General features: G+C 37.6%; 1 protein-coding gene and 1 long non-coding RNA gene across 5 annotated transcripts in view; one reads left to right on the top strand and one right to left on the bottom strand.

Annotated features, from left to right (window-relative positions):
* NAA11 (N-alpha-acetyltransferase 11, NatA catalytic subunit) overlaps nucleotides 1-23,565 on the top strand; it is a 163,229-nt gene that overhangs the window by 7,667 nt on the left and 131,997 nt on the right. Inside the window, exon 2 of one of the 4 annotated variants that reach the window (XM_019025145.4) lies at nucleotides 657-6,427. The exons of the other annotated variants lie outside the window; for them this stretch is intronic. The gene's annotated coding sequence lies outside the window, so the exon portion shown is untranslated. Of the gene's footprint in view, nucleotides 1-656; nucleotides 6,428-23,565 lie in introns of those variants that run through there. 4 annotated transcript variants of the gene reach the window in all.
* The window catches only part of LOC101129396 (uncharacterized), a 363,952-nt gene continuing 350,091 nt past the window's right edge, over nucleotides 9,705-23,565 (bottom strand). Inside the window, exons 7-8 of the long non-coding RNA XR_008679200.2 lie at nucleotides 11,674-11,711; nucleotides 9,705-10,131 (exon numbers count right to left, since the gene is read on the bottom strand). This is a non-coding gene — a long non-coding RNA (uncharacterized lncRNA). The remainder of the gene's footprint in view (nucleotides 10,132-11,673; nucleotides 11,712-23,565) is intronic.

Raw genomic sequence — 23,565 nt, 5'->3', positions numbered from 1 at the left:
CTCTCAAATTACCCATATAATATTTTTTTTAAAGGAGAGAAAAATAATGTATGTATGATTCCTCTTACCTGATGTAATTACCTACTTCCTCCTACCTGATGTAATTAGGGCACTTTAATTTGTGAATAAAGAAACATTATGGTTATTTTGGTTTCCTGTCCAGGCCTCACAGAAAGAAAATATGACTTATAGAGTTGGACACATTGCATCTAACTTATCAAGAGCTAAAAAGGCCTTTCATTTCTTTAGAATTGGAATAAATTTTCTTTTGAGTGGAGTAGGATGGGATAGAATTTAAAGATGACAAGCACAATTATCTCAGTTTCTTTAGTTTTAAAATAGGTTCTTTGGGGGTAAATCCCAGTTTTTTGGTGTTCTTTCTGTCCCTTTCTCCTGGCAGAAATGTCCTTTAGATGTCAGGAAAGGTTCATGTGTTCTTATGGCAGGGAGGGGAGAGAGCCCCAGATCTGTGTGTGGTCTTTGTGCAGTCATCTGAATTCTCACTGACTTCCATGGAGATATATCTAGTCCAAACTAGTTACTGGGTTTCTTTATCTGCTGTTCCAGTCTATCATTAACTAAACCAGTATTCTTTCAGAGCTGTCAGAGCTTATAGCTCTCCCTTTCTCATTTGTTTTCTTCTCATTTTTCAACAGCATTTCAGGTCCTCATGTCTCAACCACATCTACTCTGTGAACCCTGGCTTAGTCTGTCTGCTCTGCAGCATCTGCTGTGGGGATCATCTCACGGTGACCAGAATGGCTGCTCACTCTTAACTCTATAAACAACCACCTTTCACATATCCTGCTGGGATCGTGAAGGAATACCTGGACACAAGAGCCACTGCACAACAGCCAAGGAACTTTGAGACCTGCCATTACAGAACCTTTCTTGGCCTACTCACACTATGCTGCCATTTTATTCTGTTTGTAGTAGTCCTCTGTTGGGTGTGGTTATCCTGCAAGTTTTTCTCCTTTTAGAATGATGAACAGGAAGCAGGGCAAACTCTTAAAGATTTCCAGCTTTCAGTTTTTGTTTTTGTTTTTTAACCATTATTTACGTGAGTTTTCATCCTTGAGGAGGTGAAGTAGTCAGGACCATGAAGTCAGACCTCATGCCCTCTTCCTCCTCTTTCCTGGACGAAGTATTCGGTTTCCTTTTCCTTTCTCTCGTAAGTCCTCCTTTATACTATTCCCCCCTCCCTTTTTTTTGAGGAGGAGGGCATCACCTTCCCAGTGGGAAAAGGTGTTAAGTTAGGAGCTTCTACTTTACAATCAGAACTTGGAGATTTTAAGAAAAGGACAAACGGTAATTAAGTTGGAATCTCTAATGTGCTTGTTTGTGTTAGTTTTTTTGTGATTATGTCACTTGGCATTTATTGAGTACCTGCAGTGTTCACACACAATGCTGGGGCCTTCTTTAGTTATATATTTAACCCTCTCAGCAACCCTGTAAAGTAGGTAGTATTATCCCTGTTTTACAGATGAGGAAACTGAAGCTCAGAGAAGTGAATTAAATATCCTGGATCTGAACCCAATTCTGTTTGAATTCAAAGCCAAAGTTCCTTCTACTTTTCTGTTCCTGCTCTTTGCATTTTATGTATAAATGTGTTAAAATTTTAGCAAAAATGGAGAATCTGCTGTTTAAAAATGTGTTTGCTTAATACATGGCTACTGTATGTCAATTGTAAATATTTATATAACCTACAATTATAATCTATTTTTATTATTTTTCTCTAGTAAAAATAATTGAAGACAAAGTACCTTGACCTCTGCAGTAAAAGTTACCAGATAAATCCAGAGTTATCAGTACTTAATGTTGTTTTTATGTTCACTGAATGTGAATTACCAAAGTATATAACATTTTTCATGTTTAAACTTTTATGAAAACTGGTGTGTATGGATTTAAGTCAAAGCCTGGACTTTATCTGGTGACAAGAGGTAAGTCTTTTCTGTGTAATCGTAATTAGCCCTGCTAAGCAGTTCTTACAGATCTACCCCAGTGCACTCTAAGAATGTCTACCTAATGGTAAATGATTGCCTGAGGCAGATATAAAAGTTTTTCCCTACATGAAAGGATTTGCCATTTCTTGTGCCAATACAGTATGATAAAATCTATCTTTCCATCTTTTCCTTTTTTCTTTTTAATATTCTATCTCAACGCTAAATTATTTTATTCTTTCCTCTCAACCATGTGTTTATCTCTTTATTTTTAAATATTACAGCTTTCTAACATCTGTCTCTAGGGCAGCATAATCTTACTGATGAAGTATTCCATGTTTTCCTTGAGCTTTTGTCAGTATGTCTTTGTGTTAACAGCTTAGCAGATGGAGAAACAGAAGGAGTAGCCTCAGCTTACCTGAATGATTTTTCTCCAGCACCAGGCACATTGACTTGCTGTCTCTAGTAACTTGATAGGAGTTGGAGCAATTGGAAAATGGGAAATGATATATGACTTCTGCAGTGTTATTTTCTAAAACAATTGGCTGCAATTTTTTGTTATCATTATATCTTCTTTCCCAATCTCGTACCAGGAGAAAGCAGAATTATAGCAGCCTATCTGGTTTGGGCTATCCCTGTTTAGATAATGAAAATAAAATAAACAATAATACTAATATTGCTTTGGGCATAGATTAGCATGTTCATAATGGTTCCAGGACAGTAGTGGTGACTTAGCAGCAGCAGTGGCTTTTTGAAACACAAATTGTGAGAGTCTGTGGCACCATTTTTTTTGTAATAGCATTGTTCTTTTTACACAGGAAAAGTGATTTTTTTTTTTTAAAATTCTGAAGGGACTGACTACTTTTTACTGAGGCACAGTCCTAGAGAGAGCAAAGCAAGGCTTTGAAGCAAGGAGGGAGGACAGTTAATGGTGTGAATACCCTTTTACTAGCTATATTTTATTCACTTGCAGCTTTAAATAAACTGGATGTGCTCAGGTCTGCTAGCAGATTATTTAAAGATATTGATCAGCTCACTAAGTTTTCTTTGGTTAAAAGAGGAAAACTTGTGAGTGAAGCCTGTGAGTTCCTAGTTAGAGTCTGTGTGGTTTTCCCTTTGGAGATAAGAGCAAGAAGCGAGGGATGACCATCTGAAATAAAAATAATGGGGTGTGGATATATGGGAGAAATGGGGAATAGTACTGGGAATTAGTCCACAGCCAGGAAAATTTAGAAAGGATCAGGACTGAAACACTGGAAAGAAAGCTTTATTTTTTATGTGCAGCTAAGTCATTTGGGTATTATGTTAAAAAATGCAGATTTTTTTTTTGAGTATGTCTGGTGGGGCCTGAGTATCTGCATTTCTAACTAGTTCCTACATTGCTCATGTTGCTGGTCCCGGAACCACACTTTGACTAGTAAGGGTCTTAAAGCTCATCTCCAACCCTTGGACTGGGGTCCAAAACACCTGTGACTATCCATTAGGTCATTTAATAATAGATTAGACCCTAAATAATTCAGATTCCCCTTCTTAAATATACATTTACATAAATCCTGTTTGAGTTTATGTCTTGATGGCCTAATAATTTCAATAAAAATAGTTTGTTAAAAACGTGTACAAAAAAAGTGTATATAGTATAAAATGTATTGATAACATTATATCTATTAGGATGCTTTGATATAACAATTTTGCCTCATTGGCTTCTAGGCAAGTGAATGGTGTATGAGGTTTTTAAAAGTTTCACTTCTAATTCTCACTCAATTTATCGTGTTCATTGGTTGATGAATTAGCTCAGACACTGAAATTGTTTTCCATGCTGACAACATTTGACAGGATTTGAAAAAGACTGAGTCTTTTTTTTTTAAATTTTAAGGAGCAGCAGACCTGTATATGGGTTCAGGTGGTCTAATAGAGATTTTTCCATCCAGGGATAAGAATTTCTAGCCTATTGTTTCTCAAAGTATAGTTCATATGCTTAGTGCATCAGAATCACCTGGGTGCTATGTGAAAAATGCAGTTTCTTTGTCTCTGGCTCAGACTTAAAAAATCAGTCCTGTATTTTTAACAACCCTCCAGGTGATTGTTTTGCACACTGTCATCTGAAAATCACTGATCAGTACAAGGCGTTGAATTCTTCATAAAGATAATATGAAGGGAGCTTTTTTCCATGGTAATACTCTCCAGACAAACTAATTCATCAAAAGAAGCAAATAATTCAGAGGAGATATAACAAAATTTTGTTTATTATAAAACATAGGGGAAAGGGTGAGATGGTATATGGGAACTCTGCTCACTTTCTGTAAAAACTGTTCTAAAAATAATTTATAAATTAAAAATATTTTAAAAGTACGTGTGAACATTCGACACACATTCTTCCATATGTATTTTACATAAATGTGAGATCATGTATGTTATTTTTTAGGGCTTTTTTGGTCATTACTTTCTTCCTCATCCTTTCTTTTCAAGCAAACAATAGCTACAACTTGGCAATGGCAGTATACAGCACAAGCCTGAAGGATGAGAACATTCACAAATCACACCATGAAATTTGTCCCAATTTGTTTCCAGAGCAAAAATCTCAAATTCTGTAGTGTCTTGTTAGGAACCAGACACCTAGCATGTCTGGAACCACATGTCCTTCCATGCATGTCATTAGCTCCTCATATCCCATCACCATCTGGGCGTCTTGAGTTAGAACTTTTAAGAACACAGTACCCAGCCAAAATCCAGTGAAACAGACTAAGTGACTTATCAAGGTCCTTTTTTATATTAATACTTTTTCCTAGACATGAATGCTGCTTTGAAATCCAGTAAGACACAGATCATTTCCTTGAGGTGCACTTGAAGGGTTAAACACCATGTTTCCTTATTAGGGCATGGGAATTACGTTTTGTGAAGTTCTGGGGAAAAAGACTCTTTTCATTTTAAATCATACATGTATTGCTTTCCTAACCAAAATTAAGATAGATTTCACACCTTTGGAATGGTGTCATCACCTCAACTGCATTTTACAGGAGCTTACCTAGAGAACACAGTCCTTAGCAAGTTGAGCGATTTTCACAAGAGGTGGTTCAATAGAGTGAGAAGTCACAGAGTGCAGAGTCCAACAGCTTAAATTTTAGTCCTAGTTTGGCTTGTGACCACCTGGATATCCTCTAGCACATCAGTTTTCTCATTTACAAAATAGAGATAAAAATAACTTTTGTGCTTTCAGGGTTATTGTGTAATGAGTTAGTGTAAAAAAAAACCTGCATTGTAATTTGTAAAAAATGTTACTGTAAACATTTTTACTTTTAGACATTTTTACCCCTCAATTTAAACTGGTGTAGAGTAACAGTGATCATTTTTTTTTTGTTTCCTCTTTAATGGTCCAGAAAAGAACCAGTGTTTCAGAGAATGTATTATCAAACAATAACTATGTCAGCAATGACAAATATATGCATGTATGTGGACATTTTAAGGGATAAAATATGGAGAAAGTGAATTCCTGTAAATATAGCAAGCCAACTTTCTATACATTCATTTAAAAAGACCCAATAAAAGTTACCTTTTACTCTCTATGACCTAAGCATTCATATGTAACATATTTTTCATGTAAAGTGAACTGTACTTAATCTCCTATTTACATGGTTTTGAATAAAGGAATTCACACAAACACACATACACACAGTGACCAAAATTTTTACATATTCGAAAACTTCAGTAAACCGGCTGGGCGTGTTGCCTCATACCTGTAATCCCAGCTAATCAGGAGGCTGATGTGGGAAGATCTCTTGACGCCAGGAGTTCGAGATCAGCCTGGGCAGCCTAAGCAAGACCCCAACTGTTTTTTTTTTGAGATGGAGTCTCTCTCTGTCACACTCGGGCTGGAGTCCAGTGGCACAATCTCAGCTCACTGCAACCTCCACCTCCCAGGTAATTCTCCTGCCTCAGCCTCCCGAGTAGCTGAGACTACAGGTATGTGCCACGACGCCTGGCTAATTTTTGTATTTTTAGTAGAGACGGGGTTTCACCATGTTGGCCAGGCTGGTCTCGAGCTCCTAACCTCAGGTGATCTACCTGCTTTGGCCTCCCAAAGTGCTGGGATTACAGGCATGAGCCACCCCGCCCGGCGAAGATCCCCAACTCTTAAATAAATAAAACATTAGTAAACCATGATAGTACATTAGGGCAAGCATCTGGCTGGTTTTTCATTACCGGAACTCTAACGAGAGTGTTAAGTCTGGCTTTTATTCCTGAAAGCTGGTACACAAGTTAAAAGTTTGACTGTTTGTTAAATAATAAATGTTATAAAGAATTTTGAAAAATCATGTACTCTCTTGTATAAGGTGGTCTTTAATAAACAAATATTTCTAATTGCTCCTTTGGCAATCAAGACATTTTTGCATTCTGGGACAGTGTCGCTTAGTAAGATTCCCAGTGGGTGAGAAGTACATCTCTTTTGTAAAGTGGCAGATAGATTAATGTGAAAGAAAGGCGAGAAAGAGGCAGCCCCATACAACTGCTCTTAGGCAGATCATTTTAGAAAGGCATACATATGGAACTTGAGAATGCAGAATTTGAGTTCCTTAAAAATTACTCATGTCTGTGTAGCCCTTGAAAGGCAATAATCTAATACATATTTTTCAACATTTAATACATGTTCTTTAATTTTATTATCTTCTTTATAATTGTTGGGGATGGGGCAGATTAAGCTTGTATCCAGTAGGTATTTAAGCTGAAACATCACAGCTTTTGTGTGTCTAATTAGCATCATTGCCTCAACTGCATTAATAGGTAGTAGTATCACAGAGGTTAAACTCATTCATTCACTCTAGGTTATACCTAGAGTTATACCCTAAGGTACCTGCTTTGGAAATGTTGAAATATGTAATTGCATATACCTTGCTTTATAAAGATAGCAACCCTATCAAAACTAAATCCTTGGCAGGCTAATAGGAGCGCCATGAAATAACCTGAAATTGTCATTTGTCAGCAGATGATAGAAATCTGAATTCAGAGTTAGAAAACTGGTTTAGGAGTGACAATGTATGAAAGAGAAAATTGTCAGCTGTTAGAAAGTCAAAGATGCTATTTTTATAAAGGCAAGGTGAAAAAAAGACTTTATGACAGTTGTATTGGATCCTCTGTTCAAGAAAAAAAGTATTTTTTATTACTGACTTGAATTTTATTTTCATAATGTAAAGTAGCTGTTATAATAATTGGGTACCCTGAATAATGAAAACAGACTGTATTTATAGTTTAAATTTTTGCATGCCAGTACAATTCTTATTAAAAGACATTTGGGTCAGTTTTGCTAAAAAACAGAAGTTCCTGTCTTTAATGAGGAAAAAGCATAATAGTGGCTTATCTTAGAATGTAAAGCTTTTGAAATCACCCTGTAATTCATGGCTTATCCCTGAGAATTCAAAGCTTTATAAATTATAAACCTTTTCCAGGACACCATACACACTGTCTTAAGTCAAATAGCGCTGGGCTAAGCCAAAGACATAAATGAATTCTTCACTCATCCCTGGTGCTCAGTATTACTCTTTTCTAGCTTACATTATACACCCTGGCCAAAACTAGAATTCTTTCAAAATAAGCCACACTCCCATATCACCTTTTCACTTCCTTTTCTCTTTCTGCTACTTCTTCCCGTAGTTAAATCTATCGGTCAATAAAACCTACATTATAGCTGGTAATAAGCAACTTTTATAAATTATTAATAACTGGCAGACTTGCTCCTATAAATAATATTTAGATGTAATTCAAATAAACCTCCAGTTGGTAGGTTAAACCTACCTAACCAAAACCATTCTTACTCTACCTGTTTCAAGATCTAAACTGGGACTCTATGGGGTGTCCTGCCATCTTGAGCCACAGCTTTCAAAAGAAAGGAAGGAGGCATTTTCTGTCTATAAGCAGGTGCGGGAATTAAGGTGCTAAGTAAACGAGCATTGTTGTATTTGAACCCCTGAAGCTTTCTTTTCTGCATCTTTCTTCCAGTACCTTCTTGTTTCTTCTATATCTTCAGCAATTCTAAAGTCTTAATTTCCACATCCACAAAATAGGTATAAGTATAAGGTTGCTTTAAGGAACTGTAGAGTTGTTGCGAGAGTAAAATAAGGAAATTCACAGAAATAAACTGATAACCAGAAAATATTAAGGGTACCAAAATATTGTTTCATCCACTTCCTTTTTAGTTGTTGAGTAAACATTTTAATAAGTCTAATCATTCCAATACGTGTTTTTATCTTTGAATATTATTTTTTGGCAGAAAGATGACTGAGTGATCATAGATTGTTTTTGTCTTTCCAGTTTTTTCTCTATTCTCTAATTTGTCTCTGAATGTGCCCAGGCAATAGCAGGTGCTCAAGTAAAAGCACGAATGAATGAAAATGAGTGGTTCACAGATGAGGAATAATTGAGCCAATAAAAATTATAATGAATCCCATTTTATATCAATAACGATAGAATAGGCCGGGTGCGGTGGCTCACGCCTGTAATCCCAGCACTTTGGGAGGGTGAGGTGGGCGGATCACGAGGTCAGGAGATCAAGACCATCCTGGCTAACACGGTGAAACCTCGTCTCTACTAAAAATACGAAAGATTAGCCGGGCGTGGTGGCGGGCGCCTGTAGTCCCAGCTACTCGAGGGGCTGAGGCAGAAGAATGGCGTGAACCCGGGAGGTGGAGGCTACAGTGAGCCGAGATTGTGCCACTGCATTCCAGCCTGGGCGACAGAGCGAGACTCCATCTCAAAAAAAAAAAAAAAAAAAACCGATAGAATAAGAATTCTTTTCAAACAATAAATACTACGTTAAGAAGAAAACACTCCAGTGCTGTTTTATGCCAATAGTGAAGTATTTCTATTTCCATACCCTGTTTTCAATTCTAAAAAAACAAATATCTTCCTAACATATCCTTGGACAAAAGGTAAAAATAAGAGGCACAGGTAAATAGAGAACACATCAAATCTCTTAATCAAGATGTGTTTTACCAAATATAATAGCAAACAATAAGCAAACATGATGATTACCAGCGAAATCCTGAGCATTGCAAATCCAGTTTTCAGCTGGAAAATACAGCTAAAATAACATATGAAATGCTTTGAAAATACCACAGTACAATGTGATTTTCATCGGTGTTTATGTTTGTGAAAGGAAAAAAATGGCTAAAGTATTATTTTAGTCCATGTGCAAAGCAAATTCTGTTTTGTCTGTTAAAAAAATAAATGAGCAATAATCTCCAAGAAATCATCTTGACCAGCATTAATGACTAGTTTGGTAGTTAACAGCCCGAGGCATAGCCAGAGGCTATTAAGGCTCTGGGGGAAAGAAAAGGTTGGTAGATTGTGGTTTACCAGTAATTAACTATAGGTATGAATCAAAACTTCCTAAGAAAAGAGATTAAAGTTACTTTGGATTATTTTATGTGTATGCTTATCTTTTCATACATCCCCCTCCGACACCTTTTCTAATAAACAGGAAAAGAAGATGATGCCATTATTTCACAAACCAAGTTGAATTGGAAATAATTCATGTAATGAAACAGGAAACACATGGGACCAATTAATGCCTTTTCAAGCTTGGACTATATAACTATAAGAAGCACTTAAAAAAAACTCAGTCTAACGCATTAGTTGATTGTTGGTGAAATGAAACTCAATCATGAGATCATAAGGATTTTTTGAAGCTTTTTTTTTAGTTTTTAATCCTATCTCAATAAAAGTAAATACATAAGGATTACACATAAACCAAATCTGAAGTAATATAGATTGGGGGAACCTCAAGAGGGTCAGGAGATAATGAAGATTATACCTCAATATTGGGATTATGATGTTAGTTCTTTATTTCAATAAAAGTGGATAGAGATCTTTCATATCAGGGACAGGGCTTAGCTGTAAGGACGAAAGTAATCTTCCGGGAATTATGCATACAGGCTTGACATCATTTTTATTGGATGGCTGATGAACTGGAAAACTCCAGGATAGCCTGGCTTTAATTTGTAATCTTAATTTTCATATAAATCGGTACATTTCAGGGGGAGGCAGAGGGGGATGTCGGGACATTGATGCTTGCCGGCCTTGTGGTTAAAAGACAGCTCTGAAGCACAGGCAGCAGTACTAACTCATCCAGTATCTGATTCTGTCTTTTCCTCTATCCATCTGTCTTCCATCTTTGCATCCATCATTTAACGAAATTTACAGCCTGCAAATACCAGAGAAGCTAATGTTAGTGCAATCTTCCTTCTACCTCCTCTCGGAATGATCTATAGTAATCTACTTATCATAGAAATGCACACTACAATGCACAATAATTTAGTTTTCAGCCAGGAAAATGACTGCCATTGTTTTGCCAGCATACATTAATGAGGATTTTTTCCCCTTCTTCTTTTAATTTTTATAAAGGATACAGAGCATGAGAGAGCACTAGTTTCCCTTCATAAAATAATTATCTTGGTGTTTCCCATATAAAATTTCATATCCATGGAATTACATAGGGGCAAAGTTATAAAGCTAGAACATAGTGGAAATTTATTTGGATATATGGAAACTTGGTCCATATATTTTCAATATAGGATCCATATGTCCTTTACATGGTCAAAGAAGTAAAATGCTGTTGAATGTTTTAGAAATATATTAAGAAAATAGAATTTTCTTTCTGGATTGTTCTAGTCTCTTACAATATAAATAAAATTAAATTGTTTGTGTAAAATTATTCTTATCAAAGGATATTTTAGTTGAATTCGCCATAGGAAACAAGCAATATACTCCCTTCTTACATTGTGGCTATTGTTTTGAGGTTTTATGTGTCTCCCAGCTCTATCAGGTTTTATGTGTCTCTACCATTTGTTTTACCTTCGTCTCATTATTTTTTAGCTTTTGGGTGATTTCTTATAAAAGAAGAGGAAAGATCATAGTTCCTACTCCATAATTTTTAAACCAGAAATCATATGTAGCTTTTTGATCTTCTAATAATCATGTGTATGTAAAGAACATATAAGGCTCATATTCTACCATATAAAAGAAAAAATCCTCAGCCGAAGCTAAAAATGCAGAACTTGTTACACATAAGAACATTTTCCAACTTCTGAGTATATCTGAATGGCTCTGGTTTTAGATTTTCCCCATGATTTAGAGATGTTTTTATTTTTCAAAGACAAATCATCTGTTCTCAAGACTGTTTTCTTTGTTTGTTTTCTGATGTCTTCCTAGATGCACAGTGTACTGAAATGTTGAGATACTACCATCAGAGCAGAAAATAGATTCTCCCAATCATATCTTATCCTCTTATCCTCCAAAGCTCCCAATTTGCCAGTGAAGTAACATGAAAGTTGATATAGATAAATACTGTGACCGTAATCCCAATTGGGAGCACACTCATCTCTTAAACAGTTCTGTCAACTGGGATTTATCTGCATGGAAGGCATATAAAGCATCATTTACATAAATAACTTGGAGTTTTGGGTTGGACATATATCAGGGATGAGTAACTGCCCTGGAGTATACCTATTAAATCAACCACCAGGCTCAAACAATCAGAAAAGCTTTGACTATAGCCATACAAAACTTGATCATGACATAATCTTCCTCTGCTTCTTGATGAGGTAACAAAATATGCTGTGTTCATTGAACAGCTGCTTTCATAAGGAGAGCAATAATGAAAAAACATTCCAGAACCTTCAGCACTTGCACATGAAAACAAGGTTTCCAGTGAGAAAATTAAAATGCCAACAAGATTTATACTTACCTATGCAGATGTTCTGTGGTCTTAAACATGTTGTATTCCTTTTAAAATGTAAGAAACAGACACAATGTCATTTTTCAAAGTACTGTTATTGAAAAATAAAAGTTATAACCATGATTTCTGTTACGGGCTGAATTTTGTCCCTCCCAAAATTCATGTGTGAACTTCTAATTCCTACTCTCTCAGAATGTGACTATTTGGACATAGCACCTTTAAAGAAATTAAGTTAAAATGAAGCCATTAGGATGGGCCCAAATCTGATTTGACTAGTATCCTTATAATAAGAGGAGATTAGACACAGATGACACCTAGAAAGGAAAGACTGTGTGAAGATACAGGGAGAAAATGGCCATCTGCAAGCCAAGGAGAGAGGCCTTAGAAAATCAACTCGGCCAACACCTTGATCTCAGGCTTCTAGCATCCCAAACTGTGAGACTATGTATTTCTGTCATTTAAGCCACACAGTCTGTGGTATTTTGTTATCACAGCCCTTACAAGCAAATACAATACAGTTCTCTTTCTTGTTTAAAGATAAATAAGGAAATGAAGATAGAAAGGCCCAAAGTTAAGTCATCTCTAACTTGCTCAGACATCCAGCTTTTCATTGATTCCATATGGAAATCAATGTTCCCTTAATTGCTTGAACTTTGGCTGTGAATATTCTTCCATCATAACTTCTCTATTAAGAAGAGTGAAATGTCAGATAGTTAGTTGGAACAGGGCTTGCCAGAGCTGCATAAAGCAAGCATGAAAGCATATTCCCCAGGGAAACATCTGTTTTTTATAAATGAGTTAACTCTGAAGGAGTAGACATGTAAGTAGGATAGGCTAATTAATTTCAAAGGGGATGTAAAGAAGAGAAATGTACAAATTACTAGTAGAAAAAATGATGAAAACTAGATTTTTGAGGATTATGTTATACCATTTGACAGTCTTTCAATATACCTAAAAAATGAGGAAGATGCCTGTTTGAGATCCTCTTATTAAAGAGGAGAAAGCTTTTTTCTCACCATTCTATTCTTTTAAGTGTCCTTATAATAGATAATCAAATGATAAGATCACATCTTCTTGCTTCTATGTTCATATGAAAAGCTTCCCCATCTCATTGCTTCCTATCAAATGAGAGCAGGAAGTGAAAAAAGCTTTTGTGAATCAGGACATCCTGCAGGTAAACATGTGCCAGCATCCTACCCAGATGCACAGCTTAGGAAGAAGGCCCTGTTCATTGAGCCATACCGGCTTTTCTAGAGAAATTGAACAATCTTTCAAATGATTTGTGAAATTTTAGGCACATAAAACTTCTAGATCTCAGAAATGAACTGATGACTATACTGCCATGGCAGTCATGTTTTACTTTGTGAAATATGTGGAATATAATTTTCTAAAAGGCAGTATAGTATTAGGAGTCTTGTTTTCCAAGATTTTTGGATAAATATTTAAGATCTATGTAAAGTATTTTACCTTAGTTATTAATCACCACTTTATTTGCATACATGGTGGGGGAAGAGCCTCTATTTGAAGATAAAGTCTATCTATGTCCTAACCTGGTCATATGTCAGAGGTGATTCAGAAAAGACATGGGTCAGTCCCGGCAGCATTCTCTACATGAAGAACCAAAGAACATCCTGAGAAAGAATTCAGCCCATGAAGACAGGCGACTGCTACTATGACAGAGACATGAGGTACCACTGCCAGTCTGGGGACAGCTTCTTAGTGCATTAGTGCATCACGTGGGACATGGTGGGTAGAGAAAGAAATGTAGTCTCTTTATTCCTAGGATTATATTCACCTATGTCTGCTCCTTGCCACAGGAACCCTGGCCTCTCAGTATGACACCTTTTCACTGACAGAGTTCTTTTAATTTGCACCCGAACAGGTATAGCATACTCAAGATATTAGGGCAAGGGGCTCAAGAGGGGTTCTCAAATCACTCTTACAGTCTGCCTGAAACCAGCACCCCCACCGTCACTACCTAGATTCAAGTGTTTCATTGGGTTTAATACTCTCATATGCATAATTTCTAGGTAGTGTGACCATATAAAAATCCCAAAAAGGATATTTTTGAGGATGAAATGGAGCAGGAAAAGTAGTAAAAATTATATAATTTCTTTGAAATATGTATATTGGACTTACAATTTAATATCATTATCTCATTGGCTGTTCAATGAACTTTATTCATTGCTGAAAATATAAAAATATTCTTGCCAAAATATAGAACTAACATTTCTGTTATTAAAGCAAAATAAAAAATGTCTTTATATGAATTATTCAAACCTTAAAAAATAAATGGGATAATTATTTTTGGTTCACATACACATTCTTAATCATTTTCTTAGCCTGTACCTGTTTCTAACACTGTGTCATTGGCAATTTTCTGAAGAATATATTTTGCAATGTTGTGCTGTTTTACATTTTTTAATAAAATTGCTTACAATTTTCTTCAAATTTGTATTTTGTGATGAATACAGTTTAAATTGCTGACACTCAGTTGACTCTGCTCTGTAGACCATAATTTTTTAACTGAGAAACTGCTATCTACAGATGCTGAGGTTCATGATAAGATCACAGAAAATTTGGCTAAATAAAAGATCTTCTCAATTCTAATTTTATTGATATATGTAAATATCTTAGTCCAAATATGTTAACAACTAAAAGACAAAAGAGGTGCAAAAACAGAAAAACAAATGATGGTCGAAGAGCTGTCGAGCTGTCACTAAGAAAAGTATGCCATAGAGCAGAGGAAAAATAACAAAATGAATCAACATGAGTTTTTAAAAATTAGTAAAACAATCATATATTAAAAACAAAAATGTGACATAAAGATGAAAGAGGTCAGAAAATGTGTGGAGATTTCTTTCTCAGTGAGGCCATCTAGGCTCATTAGAGACATTCTAATCATTTTGATCTTTAAGTGAAAAGGTCTGTGTTTTCATACTCTTACTTCTTTTGGTTCCGACGCCAATCTGCAAACTTATTCTCAGCAACTTTTAAACTTACCAAGGAGTCTGACAGAGTGGTAACGTCCATTACCCAAGTCAAAAGACTACCAATTACATTCTTCTCCCAAAACAAAAAGGGAAGCATTATTGACTTAATTCTAGAAGGTTGCCCAAATGTTTTATCTCAGACCAAAGCCTATCTGCTCCAAGGAGCCTTCCTGTCTGAACAGCTAGCTACTTTCAAATGGCACTGTGTTCCTTTCCCATCTCCCCTTAAATTAAGTCCCAGTTCACCAATTCTCCCACTATGTTATCTTGATCATCACTGTGATTAACAAAGGTCAGGAAGAGCGGGTGTAATGATGCGCACCTGTCGTCCCAGGCTTCCTTGGAGTTTGAGGCTGTAGTGATCATGATTATGCCACTGCACTCCAGCCTGAGTGACAGAGCAAGACCCCTACTCAAATTAATGTAAAATAAAATAATAAATGAACAAAGGCCAAGAAGATATTATCAAATTTGCATCTGAAAATAAAAGTGAGTGTCTTTGCAAAGATTTTCAGATGGTCCATGTTAGCAGTAAAAACTGACCTGTACATTTATCTCTTATGTTGTTTCTTTCCCAGTTAGGACTGCTTTTTTGCATGCTTTTTGAAAATATTTATGTTGGGAGGTTTATATATATATATATATAAAAGCCTCAAGAGAACAGGAATGAAAAGGGAAGGATGCACAAATTAAAAAGTCAAGATGGCAAATATATTACTTTGGGTGTATATTTTAAGCAGCTGTAACAACAACAACAACAAAACCCTAAAATTCAAAGTCTCAAACAAAATAGAATTTTATTTCTGTCTTATCTAACGATCCAGGGATGAGCATTTCCAGGCCAGCAGGGAAGCTCCTTCCCTATAGATATCTTGTTACTCTTCCATTTCCTCCAGTGTTCTTCTCTGGATTGGTTGAGGTTGGATTACACATACTAGTCCATGTTCCATTTTGTAAGAAGGGAAAAAGAGATTAAAGGGCAAGCAAACAATTTCTTCTTTAAACCATTTTACTTGAAAGTTACACATATCACTTTTATTATGAAGTAGTTGATGCTATAGATATGAAATATATGTGAATATACACACAAATGTATATACAAATATAATGCAAATATACATATATAGAATAAAGATATATACATTATATACACATATACAGTCTCAGACAATGCAATGACACAAAAAAATGAGACTTTGTTATGAAGGATTTGGGTGTCTTTGTAGAAAACGTATTTAAAATTTGTCAGATTAATATTAGTCAGCAACTGCACATCCCTTTTCATTTTGTCCTACCATCATTTTGATTGTTTATAGATTTTTACACTTGCAACCTAAACTTAACAAGAATAAATCAGTGACATTTTCCTTGAATACTTATTGTATAGAAGAATTAATAATACCTCTCACAGAAAAGAATACCAATACATTTGGGAAGATTGACATAAGGAAAGAGAAGATATGATTTAGATCTTCAAAAGAGAAGGAAAATTCACAAAGTTATTCAAAGCAGAAATCTGTAATATAATTTCAATTTCTATTCTATGGTATCAATCTACATTAAAAGTTCATATTTCAAAACAAAATCCCTCTGATGCCCTTGTATCCCATATACACATTTATACTCTCAAAATATTCCATATGTCATTTCTTAAAATTATGTATTTCTACTAATGCAGGGCCAAATAAACCAACTAAATAGAATAAGAGGAAATTAGTTTGGCCACTCTTTTATTTTTCTCTAGTTCTGCTATGGAAGCATTTTAGCATCCATCATTTTTAAAAGAAATAGAAGATTCCTTAAAGTAAGGCTGACTGCCTTCCATTCCAGACAAAATAATGTTAAACCTCTTTTAGAATACAGTAAATTGTAAGATAAAATTAGCTATTGTTGTAAAGGGTAACTTTGCCCTGCAAAGTTAAATTAAATTCAAGTATTTTTTGTGAGCTATTATAAAATGGATTTGGCTCCTCCACGCTTGGTCCCTCGTATAGCTAGAGCCCTTGTGCTTGCTGGTCCCCATGCTGGAGCTCTTCTGCTTTTCCATGGGTGCCCACCTTTTATCACCACCATGTACAGAAGTATTTTTAACTTATTGTATTTTCTTCTTAAAGACCTTGAACTGAGGAGCTAGAAGTGGATTCTATCACCAAGAAATGAGCCCGAAGTAAAATCACTTCCTCTGGTTAATCTGCATTACAATTTATTTAATGCTGATAAACAGGAATTGACATATTATTCATCAAAAAATTGTATCAAATAAATATTTAACAGCATGAGGTAAATGCTAAGTGTCTCTTGATTAGTATAGATGATCAATATTTTAAAAACACAGAGGTAGGAAAGATCATTGTGCACAGGACTATTCAAGGAACTCTTCATAGTGGAGTGCAATAGAGATGGGCAGATTTCAACAAGGTAGAGAAGCAAGTGGAAAGAAAAATAAACTTGGAGGGGAGGATATTCTGATCAAATTCTTCAACCGTCTGTCTTAAAACTTCTCCACAATAATATGAAATGTTTATTCAGTACTTACTCTGTGGCAGGCATTTTATAAAGATTATTCCATGTGAACTAAGAACACACTTCTGACTTGAGTGCCAAGATAATCTGCACTTTAGATACATGGATTCTGATGCATAGATCAGTTTGCTAATTCATTTAAGGTGACATAGCTAATAAATGGCAGAGACAATGATGCAAACCTGTGTGTGACTCTGGAATTCACATGCTTAATCACTGTAATATAAGGACATTCTTACTGCAAAGTCATGGAGTGCATCCCTTTCATCTCACTTCTACTATCAGTGATTACCTTTCAGGCCCTTATCATACCTGACACGAACTGCTATTACAACCTTCTTAAAATATGGCTTCTCTAATTTTAATATCCGTCTCTCTAGCTTATCCTTCCTAATGTCCACCTCATGTTCTGCTCATTCTTTCCCTATTCAAAACCTTTTAGAGGCTCCCAATGCATTAAAAAAACACACACACTTAAATAACCTCTTTTGATGTCCTCATATAACCCAATTTACTTTTCAACATTTTTGCCCTCCCTACCGCTCACTCTACTTCATATCAGATTAATTTATGTACTTGCTTGTCTTTCCCATTAGATTTCCAATTACTTAAGGATAGAAGAAATGCCTTCTCTTCCTGCCCTGTATAGTTCTTAGCAAAATTCCAAACATATGGTGGACATTTACCAAATGTTTGTTTCTTTGAATTTTGCTGAATCGGCATGTTGTAAGCATAATGAGTAGTTTGTGTTGACTAAGGCAGGTAAGATATGAAGGGAAGAAGCAATAGAAGTGCAGGGTAGGGGGGCCATATTGTGGGGGCACATCAAAGATCAATGTCAGAAGTTGGGACTTTAACTTGAAATAGGCAACAAAATGTGCTTTGAGATGAAACATGTTAAAGTATATGGCAAGGTATAAAACCAAATTTCATTGTAATGTTCCCTCTGTTGCCATTCTTTCTTCCCACATACAAATGGCATGCATTTTGCCTAACACCTTAGGAAAATAATTGCCTACATCCAGTGAATGAAGCAGTTCTCAATGTTATTCCATGTCATTTTTACAAATTCTCAAGATAGTTCTACTTTTTCAGTGCCTGTGAATACTTGCCCCTATAAGCATCAATGTCTCTTTGAGAAGGTACAACAGATTGCCACTAGTATTATAACTGGGCATGTTAAAGCATGACATTTCCATCACCTGAAAGCGAATGGGGAAGCCAAGCTGAACCAGGCCAGAGTTCATGGGCAGTGGTGGCTGGTTCAGACTTACTAGCACCTGTCACTCGCAGTCTCCATTGCTAACAAAATCATTCCTTAGATATTGTAGAGTCACATCAAGATGTTAGAGTTACCATCTCTTGAGGAAGCAGAATGTCTTGGTATCTGCAATACGAGAACAGATTCCTCCTGGCTACTCTCCAGGTTAAGGTCACAATCCTAATATTGACAAAGTTGCTTCCTTTGAAATTCTTTATCCATAAAATGAGGAAACAATGCTTAACAATGCTTATGGATAGAGAACAGCTCTATCCAACAGTTTTTATTTTGGGGTTTTTGTTTGTTTGGGGTGGAGAGGAGGAAGTGTCAACTGATATATAATAAATATCAAAAAAATTTAAAGTATAAACCAAGATTTGATATAAAAAACTTTTTTAATAATCAAATTCTGTAATTAGTCAGAGATATAAAGTCAAACCATAAGTACAACATTGGGGTCTTGATATTCTTATAAGCCTATTTTAGTCTCTTTCTGCTGGACAAATGATGGGTCTATGAGAAGATAGCCTGATAGCCTCTGTAAACTTCCAAAGTCTTTCATCTTGTTGTTATAAAACTTCTCCGTCTTTCAGAAATGTAATGAGGCAGCATTATATAGAGGAAAGGACTCAGGGTTGGGCATAAGCATCATGAAAGACTAGGCACTGGTGTGTAGAAAGTCTCAACTTCTCTATGCCTCGGTTTTCTTATTGGTAAAATATAGCAAGTAAATAAAATCATTGCAGGAGTCTTTACCTGCTCTAAAGTTTAGTGATTCTGTGATAGCAAATTTTCTCAAAATCAGTCTCACAAGTAAGAAAAATGTTGAATGTATATTTGGTGACAGTCTGACAGTATATCCATGGATTTTCCGTGTGTTCCACTGTTAGTTCTTAATAAAGATAAGTAAGATTTAGTCCTTGCTCTCAAGATGTTTATAACCTAACAAGTAGAAAAAGACAAAGGCATTTAACATAAAGCAAAATGTAATCAACTATTACTTGAATCCAAAGAGAAATAAAATATAGTCAAGTAAAATCAGTGGAGAACATGTTATTACAGTGTTAACATTTGATTTTGTTATGGGATCTTCGGGATGTCCCTTTCCTGGCTGGAAACCTCTGTGGCCGATGACACCTTTGGCAGTTTTGCTTGGACCCACTGGGCTCATTTCGCCCACTTGGCCAGAAGGCTGCACTCGGCTCATACCACTGGTCTGGGTCTCATGCTTGCCAAGGGCGTGTATCCATGCCTGCCAAGGGCGAATCAGGCATGAAACAGTGAGGGGTGTGTGAGCGAGTGTGGGGTCTGGCCACTGTGCACAGTCAGACACACCAACTGCTGCAGTGGGGTGGGAACTCCAGGTGCTGGCACTGGGTCTGGCTCTCTGCAAGGCTACAGCCAGACCAGGCGCACCATAAGCAGCTTCCACAGCTGGCACTAAGGAATGTGGTGGCACCTGGAATCTTGGAGATGCCAGGAACCACAGGATCCCAAAGAGGGAGTCACAGCCCTGGCTTGGGGAGCTCCTAGGTCTGGGATCCCCAAAGGGCCACAACTCTTCTCTCCTTTTCTTCTCCCGCAACCTGGCAAGCAAGGGACATGTTTCAGGCCTGTTCGTGTTACTGCTCTTTTAGCCTCACCATTCAGTGGGTCCCGACTTCTTGTCATGTGACCAGGAAGAATGAGATATGCAGACAAGGGAAGGGTGAGCAAGACGAAGAGGAGCGTTATTGGGCAATAGAACAGCTCAGGGGAGACCTGCAGGGGGCAGCTCCTTTCTGCAGCCAGGGTGTCCGGATGAGTGTTCAGCTCCTAGCAGAGAGGATAGCACCTCTCTTCAGGCAGGTAGTCCCAACAAGTGTTCAGCTCCCAGCAGAAAACGTGGCTCCTCTCTGCAGCTGCTCTTCCCATCATCTGCTCTGCTCTGGCTGAGCCCTGGGCTTTTATCGGCCTCAGTGGGGAGGAAGTACCTGCTGATTGGTCCATGGGCAGCCATTGGTGGGCCCAGAAAAGGCACCACAAATTCCCACTATGGTCTGCAGGACTGGCAGCCTGCCCCCCAGCCTTCAGGCCCTCCCTAGCCTGAAGGTGGGGCCTCAACAGGGACCCACCCCCTTCCACACAGAAGCCTGTCGGCCTCCTGCTGCTGTCCATGGCACCCAGGCTGCTTGCACCAAGGGGCACCTGCAGGCCAGCGCCGAGCTGCCCTCAGTCCCCCTTCAACTCCCCCCACCACGTGCTTATTGGCACCCAAAGTCTGGAGGGGGCTGAGGCATGAGGGGGCTGGCATGTCAGCACTACCCCGAGTGAGTGCACACCTGGATGGGCTGTGACAGCACCTGGGCTTGGCCCCAACCCTGCTCTGAGACTAGAGCAGGCACCAGGAATGGGGAGAGGCAAGTCAGTGGGAGCAGACACTGCCCAGCCTGAGGGGACAGGGGGGCCTTCCTGGGCTCCTGAGGGTGCAAAGTGCAGAGATGCCCAGGCCCTACGTTTGGGAGGGCGGAGCTCTCGCCCACTCCATGGAGTGTGTGGCAGCCCCAGCTGCACCTCCTCACAATCTGGGGCCGGGGCTCCAGGTCCTCGCTGAGGCCCTCTCTGTCCACTCCTCTGTGCCTGACCACACTGCTCCCCATCCAGTGGGTGGCTCAGCCTGGCTCCATCACAGTAGCCCCCAGGGCGGTGGGTTCCACGGAGGCTCTCGCTTGTCCCTAGTTCCCGCGAGCTCTGTGGAGTGCAGCACCACTCCGGGGCCAGTTCTGCCTCCTCCCCACACCCTCCCCACAGCGGTGGCAGGCGACAGCGGCAACTGCATGGCCAGGGTGCAGAGCAGCAGAGGCTCTGGACCTGGGAGCAGGTCCTACCTGGCCTCAGGAGGGTGGGAGCAGTGCAGTCTGCTGCTCAGGGACAGAAGGCACAGGGGACCCACTGCTGCCATTGATGATGCTCCCACAGCCGCTCCTGCTGCCACTGCCTGTGCCTCCCTGATGACAGCAGCTGCTCTGGATGGTCTGCCGCTGCCATTAATTTAAGCGTTGAAGAATCAATAGCCTTAATCATAAATGGGGATTAGATGGGAGTGAGAATTCAGGAGCACATAACAACAAAGGAGAAACATTCAATGGTCTATGGGTGGGGATAAATGTTAAATCATAGGGCATTCTATGACAACACTGAGTAGTAGAATTTGGCATAGTGGCTTCTGCGAGACAAGAACTAAGATAGGCTAGGACAAAGAAAAGAAAGCCTTCAATGCCAGACACAAGAGTTCAGAGGTAATGGGGTCCATGGTCAATTTTTGAGCAAGGGAATTAAATGAGAAGGTCAAAACTGTACTTGAAACTGAGTATCAATTGAAGATTGAATGATGAAATTAATGAGGAGCTCTTTCCCAGATAAGGAAGGCCAAGGTGTGAATCTGGCTGCAGAGGTAAGAAAAGAAATAAAGGGAGGTACATTCTAAAGCTTAATAAGTGCTCTGTTTTATAAATGTTCTGTAAGTGCCTAATAAGTTCTAGGCACTGGGTAAGGTGTAGGAATACAAAGATGAACAAAATGTTGTCCTCTGTCAAGAATGGCTTATTGGTTAAAAGGATGACTTCCAGAAGTTGAAGCTTGGCTTCATAGTTTTAAGCTGTGTAACTCTGGACAAGTTGCTTACCTTCTTTGTGCCTTAATTTCCTCATGTGTAAAAAGGGGATAATTAGTAACATTCTTCAAACTGTTATGATGAAGATTAACTAGGTCAATGTAAGGCAAAAGGTTTTCTGTCATATAATACAGGATTCAGTATATATTTGCTACTTCTACTTCCACTTCCACACAGAATTACACAGAATGAAGTAATTTCAGAAGGAAGAATTTGGTTTAGTGAAAGTAAGACATTTCAAATAGCAAAATAAAAGAAAAGGGATATCTTTTAAAAGTGGTAAGAATCCATTTATTAATATTAGCTTAGCTCAAGAATGAATATAAACAACTAGAGAGGCTTCACCTAATCTAATACTTTAAAGACATGTTACTTCTCAGAGGAATAGAACTCTCAAAACAGAAGAACAAATTGTATATTTTATATTAAATAAATAAGAAGTTCGTGGTTATAATAACTCAATCTGTTCTGCATTACTTTATCAATGATGGAGATAGAAAATACTATGAGAAGCATGATACTTTATCCTTGACTAGTTTTTCTAAGCTGTCTTTTTAAATTGAACAGCAAAGAGTTTTTGCAATTGAAGATTGTTTATACTACCCATTTAATGTCTAGCATTTTGAACATTTTCTCTCCTGCTTTTTTAAAGTAATACAATTTCTCAGTGTTTAGCACAGGGGATATTATGGTTTGGGGGGATAAACCAACTCCTGAGAGTTTAAGTTTATCTACAGGTCCTTCCTTATGTGTCTAAAAGTAAACTCTGGAGTACTATTGTGAGTAGCATTATCAAAGTTGCCTTTGTGTGTCAGCATTTATTTTAGTTTTGTTGTCAAAGATCATGCAGTTTTTTTGTTTCTATTTATCAACCTAAATATCCCTTAGTCAACAATCTTTTCTGAAAGTCTGTAATCCTGAAACAGATTTCCTGAGCAAGATGGGTTAAATAAAACACTCATTTTCTAGGACTTGGAACATTTGTCCTAATTTCACACCTTATGCTGCAGCTCAGTCAGTGCTTGAAAGGCAAAGCATGCAGCCAAAAAGCAAGTTCCAACATCACCTCTTCTATTGCATTGCACCTTTTGACTCCCTAAGACAGAATAAGATGCGCTAACATGCCTCTTTGCTTTACAGTGAAGCAGTATTTGGATTATGTCAAAATCAGAGACCTGAAGAAAGATGCTTAATTTACATGCAAACCCTGTTTCAAACCTTGTCTACTATATTCTTTCTGAGACTCTTTATTGTTTCAAAAATAATTCTCAAAGTAGCTTCAGTAATGGAAAGCAATTAATTCACACAGCAAATATTTATTAAACACCTACTATATCCATATCACTGAAATCACTATAGTATGGGATGAGGGAATGGGGATGAACTATAGGCATAAATTATACAAAAATAGGCAATAAGAAGGTTTTTCCTTCAAGAGTTCAGAATCTAGTTGAAAATATAAATAAGAGTAT

Source organism: Gorilla gorilla, chromosome 3, assembly GCF_029281585.2.
Source record: "Gorilla gorilla gorilla isolate KB3781 chromosome 3, NHGRI_mGorGor1-v2.1_pri, whole genome shotgun sequence".
In the NCBI taxonomy this organism is placed as follows: domain Eukaryota; kingdom Metazoa; phylum Chordata; class Mammalia; order Primates; family Hominidae; genus Gorilla; species Gorilla gorilla.
Note: the sequence above shows the minus strand (reverse complement) of the source record. Positions and strands in the feature narration are given on the sequence as shown.